Source organism: Pteropus alecto, unplaced genomic scaffold (assembly GCF_000325575.1).
Source record: "Pteropus alecto unplaced genomic scaffold, ASM32557v1 scaffold335, whole genome shotgun sequence".
Taxonomy (NCBI): domain Eukaryota; kingdom Metazoa; phylum Chordata; class Mammalia; order Chiroptera; family Pteropodidae; genus Pteropus; species Pteropus alecto.
In genome coordinates, this window is record NW_006436757.1 from 817,809 (window position 1) to 824,078 (window position 6,270).

At 32.1% G+C, this 6,270-nt stretch overlaps 1 non-coding gene across 1 annotated transcript; it reads left to right on the forward strand.

The window, feature by feature from the left end:
* The first annotated feature begins 3,601 nt into the window (after positions 1-3,601).
* Positions 3,602-3,720, forward strand: LOC112481190. Its single transcript, XR_003046831.1, has one exon. It is a non-coding gene; the product is annotated as a 5S ribosomal RNA (ribosomal RNA).
* The last annotated feature ends 2,550 nt before the right edge of the window (positions 3,721-6,270 follow it).

A 6,270-nucleotide genomic window follows, 5' to 3' on the forward strand; every position in this document is an offset into this window, starting at 1 on the left:
TAAACTATTGGTCTTTAAAGATAAGGGGAAAAGCCCCTTTGAGCATCCAGGCAAAAAGTACTACTAGTCACTTATAAAGAAAAGAAAATTAAATTGGTACCAGACTTCTCTACAGTCGCAGTTTATGCCAGAAACAATGAAACAGACTTTTCCAGATATTTTAAAAAGAAAAGATGATTCAAGAATTTTATATCCCCTTATACTGTGTTCAAGTATAAAGGCCACTGGCAAAAATGTGAACATATACTTTTTCCTGAGGAATCCACTAAATGCTGCTTCTTAAACTTTTTGGTCTCAGAACTCCTTTACATTTTAAGAATTATTTAAGACCCCTCCCAAAGAGCTTTTATGTGGATTGTATCTATAAATATTTACCATATTAGCTATTAAAACTGAGAAATTTAAAAATATTTCTTTATTAGTTCATTTGAAAACAATAATAAACCCATTAAATATTAACATAACCTGTGAAAAATAATTATATTTTCCAAAATGAGAACAATTTAGTGAGAAAAGTGGCATTGTTTTACAGTTTTATAACCTCTTACTATCTGATGTAATAGAAAGCTTCTGCATTGACTCTGTTGAATCATGCTGTTTTGGTTGAAGTGTGTGAAGAAGATCTGGGCTCACCCAAATGTGTAGTTAGGAAAGGGAGTAGTATTTTAATAGCCAATTCAGACAATTGTGAACTTTTTTTTTATACTACACCAAAATCCAAAAAGTGGGAGTTTGTTGAAAGCTATGTGGAATCTGACACCATGGATATGCTACATCTTACTTTTAGACCAAACTGGTCATTTGGAAAAAAATGATTCACTGAGTTATGCACATTGACACATTTCATTATACAATATTAAAAACTGACAAACTTCATTATATAAGTATTTAAAGATCACTTTTGTTAATTTCACTACCTATCTCATCAAAAAGGTTTTTGAGTATCGAGGAGCTGTCAGTCTCACAGTTGCAGATACAAGTTTTCCAAAATTCTAATTTTCATTTAAAAGCTTAAATTTTATCATCGACAACAAGTGTTGTCACTTGTTTTCTTTAAAATGACAAGTTCATTTTGTTTATTTTTGAGAAAATGTATACCAAATACTTAAGTCTGAGTAACTTATAGTTTGTTAGTTGCTCTTTCAAGTAAAAATGGTGTTCCATAAAAAAAAAGTGATTAGTTCAGATCACAACTCAAACCATTGCATAAATGGTTTTCCTAAATATACTCTTGATTCTACTTAAAATCTGGGTCATAGATTGGATAAAGAAATTATGATTCATATATATATATATATAATGGAATATTACTCAGCCATTAAAAAAATGAAATCCTACCATTTGCAATGACATGGATGGACCTACAGGTTATTATGCTGAGTGAAATAAGTCAGACAGAGAAAGAGAAATACCATATGATTTCACTTATATGTGGTATCTAAGGAACAAAAAGAACAAACTAATCAAAAACAGACTCACAAATATAGTGGACAATTTGGTGATGGACAGAAGGGAGGAAGGTTGGGAGGCTGGGAGAATGGAATGAAGGATTAAAGAAGTACAAATTAGTAGTTGATAGTTGGGCACGAGAGCATGGCAGAGGCAATGCAGTTAGCATTAATATGATGGCTAAGTAGAGGGCCAGGGGAGGGAGGGAGCAATTGGGGGGATAGTTTTATGAACATTATAGATGCCTAACCAATGTACTGTATACTTGAAACTAATTTAAATAAATAAATTTATTTAAAAAATAATAACATCTGGGTCATAGAAAAAGGTGGAAACTTTCTAAAAAATTTTATGAAATGAACTTTACATTGATATAAAAATAACACAGATTGTACATATACATAAAAGAAAATTACAGAACAGTCTCGCTTGTGAATATTAATGTAAAAATCTTAAATAAGATATTAGCAAATAGAATCCAACAAAACACTTTTAAAAGTGTACATTATGACCAAGTGATGTTCACTACAGGAATGAAAGATGGTTCAATATTAGAAAATCCATTAATGTAATTTATTATAGTAATATTTCTAAAAAGAAATATCACACAATTATCTTCACAATTGCTGATAAAGCATTTGTCATAATTTACATCCATTTCTGATTTAAAAATCTCAGTGAAGTAGGAATCAATAGATAGATATTTCTTTAACATGATTAAAAGGTGTGTGTGTGTGTGTGTGTGTGTGTGAAAGCCAACATTGTTTTAATAAGGAAACACTAGAGACATTCTTGCTAGTCAGGAATGATATAAGAATGTCACTTCACTTAACATGGTATCATAACATTAATTTAAAGGGTAAGAAAAAGCATCCCTTTTAACAAATTATATCATTGTATATCAGAAAAATCCAAGGGAATCAATGGGAACACTACTATAAATAATAAAATTTAGTAAAGTAACAAGTTATAAAATTAACAAAGAAATACAGTGACCTTTCCATATTCAAATAATGATCAGTTGGAAAATATAAGGGAGAGAAGACTATTTAAAATAGCAACAAAGAAGACAAAATGCTTAGGCAATACAGACATATACAAAGGTACATGAAGAAAACTTTAAAACATTACTGAAAGAGACAAAATTGAACAGAAACAAATAGAAAAGCAAGCCTTGTTTTTGGATAAGAAGAGTCAATATCCAATGACATCAATTCTCCCTGTTAATTTATAAATTTAACATGCTCCCAATAAAAAACACCAATAAGTTTCCTTTCTGGAATTAAACACATTGATTATAAAGTTCACATGGAAAACAACCAACCAAACAAGACTATCCAGGAAAATCCTGAAAATTTTTAGTGTCGTGATGTAGAAATCTAGCCACATCCAATGTTACAACATATTGTAAAGCCTCTATAATATAAAAAGTGTGGTGTTGGTGCATGGATAAATATACAGACAATAAGAATAGAAAGTCTAGAAATAGAACTACATACATTTGAAAATGTTAATTTATGATAAAGGTGGAGAATTCAATGAGAGAGAGGAATTGAATTTTTTTAAGAAATAGAGTTGGAACAACAGGCTAGCCATTTGGAAAATGTAAAATTGGGTCTGCATCTCATATTATTCATTAGGATAAATTTCAAATTGTTTAGAAATCTAAATATAAAAATAAAACATACAAGTACTGGAAGAAGACATGGGTGAGTACTTACAACTGGGAGAAAATCTTTCCGTGAGACTCCTTTATCAAATATATGCTCAGTCTGTGACTTGTCTTTTCAATCTCTTAATAGTGGTTTTTGAAGAGCAGATTTTACTTTTGATGAAGTCCAATTTATCAATTTGTTCTTTATGGAGAATTTGTTGGTGTCATGTCTAAGAAATCTTTGCCTAACCCAAGGTCACAAAGATTTTTTTCCCCATGTTTTCTTCTGGAAATTCTAGAAATCTAGCTTACAGTTTTGGATTTACATTTAGGAATATGATTTATTTCAAATTAATTTTTCTATATGATATGAAGTATTGATTAAAGTTCTTTCATTTGTATGTTTGTTGTTTGGTTTTTGTTTTCTGCATGTTCCAACACTATTCATTGAAAAGATCTTTTTTTCAACTAAATTGCCTTTGTCAAAAAATCAGTTGTGTCTACGGCCATGCTACCCTGAACAAGCCCGATCCCGTCTGATCTCGGAAGCTAAGCAGGGTTGGGCCTGGTTAGTACTTGGATGGGAGACCACCTAGGAAGACCAGGTGCTGTAGGCGTAGAAAATAAAAAAAATAAGGAATTGTAAGCTTACAAGGTCCTTGCGATCTGTAAGATCAACCAAGGGTTGCCTCGCCTAAAAAAATAAAATAAAAATAAATCAGCTGTCCATGAGAAAATAATTCATTTATAATAGCATCAAAAAGAATAAAATACTTAAAGCAGTTTATAGATTCAATGCAATCCCTATCAAAATCCTAATGATAGGTTTTTTTTTTCCGGAAAGTGAAAAACTGAACTAAAATTCATATGGAATTTCAGGGGACCCAGAATAGCCCACACAATTTTGGAAAAAGTTGGAGGACTCACATTTCTCAAGTTTAAAACTTACTACAAAGCTACCATATTGAAAGCAGTGTATTGATGGCATAAGGCAAATAGACCAATGTAACAGAATTGAGAATTTAGAAATAAACCCTTGCATCAATGGTCAATTGATTTTCAACAATCATGTCAACACCATTAATGGGGGAAAACAATAATGCTGGAAAAACTGGATATCCAAATGAAAAAAAGAATAAAGATGGACCCTTACTCTACAGAGAAAAATTAATTAAAAAATGGATCAAAGTCCTAAGGTAGAACAAAACCTATGAAACTCTTAGAAAAATGTTTATAGGGCCAAAACTTCATGACCTCAGATTTGTCGATGGTTTCTAAATATGGCAAAGCACAGGCAAAAATGGAAAAATGGATAAATAGAACTTTATTATCAAAGGACACTATCAAAGAGCAGAAAGGTAAACTATGGAATGGAAGAAGATACTTGCAAATCATATCGGTGATAAGGGTTTAATATCTGGAATATATAAAGAACTCTTACAACTCAACAACAAAAAGACAAACAACTCCGTTAAAAAATGAGCAAATGACCCGAATAGACATTTCTACAGAGAAGATATACAGATGGCCAATAGACACATGAAAAGATGATCAGTATCATTATTCATTAGGGAAACACAAATCAAAACTCTGATGGGACACTATTTCATGCCTATCAGGATGGTTACAATTAAAAAAAAAAAAACTACAAGTGTTGAGGAGGATGTAGAGAAATTGAAACCCTCATATATTGCTGGTGGGAATGTACGGTAATGCCTTTGCTCGATAACAGTTTGGTTCCTCAAAAAGTTAAACACAGAACTACTCTATCATATGGCCCAGCAATTCTACTCCTACGTGTATACCCCAAAATATTGAAAACAGGGACTCGAACAGATACTTGTACACCAATGTTCACAATATCAAGGCAGCGCTATTCACAATAGCCAAAAGGTGGCAGTAACCTGAGTCCATCAACAGGTGAATGGATAAATGATGTGGTATATACATACAGTGGAATACTTGTAAGCCATAAAAAGGAATGCAGTTCTGATACATGCCACAACATGAATCAATCTTTGAAACATTATGCTAAATGAAATAAGCCAGACACAAAACAACAAATATTGCATAATTTTACTTTTATGAAGTATCTAGAATAGTTGAATTTATAGAGACAGAAAGTAGATTAGAAGTTAGCAGGGGCTGGGAGAAGGAGAGAATGGGGAGTTATCGCTTAATGGGTATGGAGTTTCTGTTTGAGGTGATGAAAAATATTGGAACTAAAGATGATGGTTGCACAACATTGTGATGCCACAATTTTAAAAAGAATACCACAGAGGCGAAGTGCCCTTCTCGTTACATCGCATCAAGATGTTCATGATATTCACAGAACAAATCGATGACATTAATCTTGATCACTTAGTTAGGGTAGTGTTGGCTAGGTTTTACCACTTTAAAGTTAATATTTTTCCCTTTCAATATTCTTGGGAAGCAAGACTACAAATACAGCCTACCCTCAAAGTAGGGGAGAAGTGGTTAAGTACCACCTCCTATAATGAAGAGTATCTACATACATTATTTGGAATTCTTTTGTAAAGAAGATTTGTTTCTACTCTACCATTCAATTTCTTTAGTCAACCATTTATTTATGTCAGTATGAATGCATGTATATTTATTTTACATTTTGTATTATAAATTAATATTGCACTTTTTTTCCCCTCAAATTATTCCATTTGGCTATTGGGAAACTCTCAGGCTGACTCTTCCATCCCTTTGAAATTTTAAACACTTCCTTTTTCTTTTTTTTTTTCTTTTGGTATTTCAAGATACTCCAGACTTATTTTGTATTTTCCTTGCCCCAACTCTAATGTCAGACATTCCTCCAAAGATCCTTGGTTGTTTTTATTGAAGAATGGTATTTTAAAATCAAAGTCTGGACACAAAGTGTGCTCATTGCTATGGAGATGTCACACCTTTTAGGCTCTCTCAGTGCACAATGCTAAGTAATGTAGTATGGATACTAATTCATGTATGTACACATATCTATCATTGCTTCTGTCTCTTTATCTGTATATATATTAAACTAAACATGATTTCATACTGATGTCTCCAACTCTGTTCCAGTACTACAAGGTTTATTCTAGGCTCCTCTTCTTGCTTTCTTCCCTTCTTACTTCTCTTTCCAACAGTGAGAATCCTGATTCTCAACATCCATTATACATTTA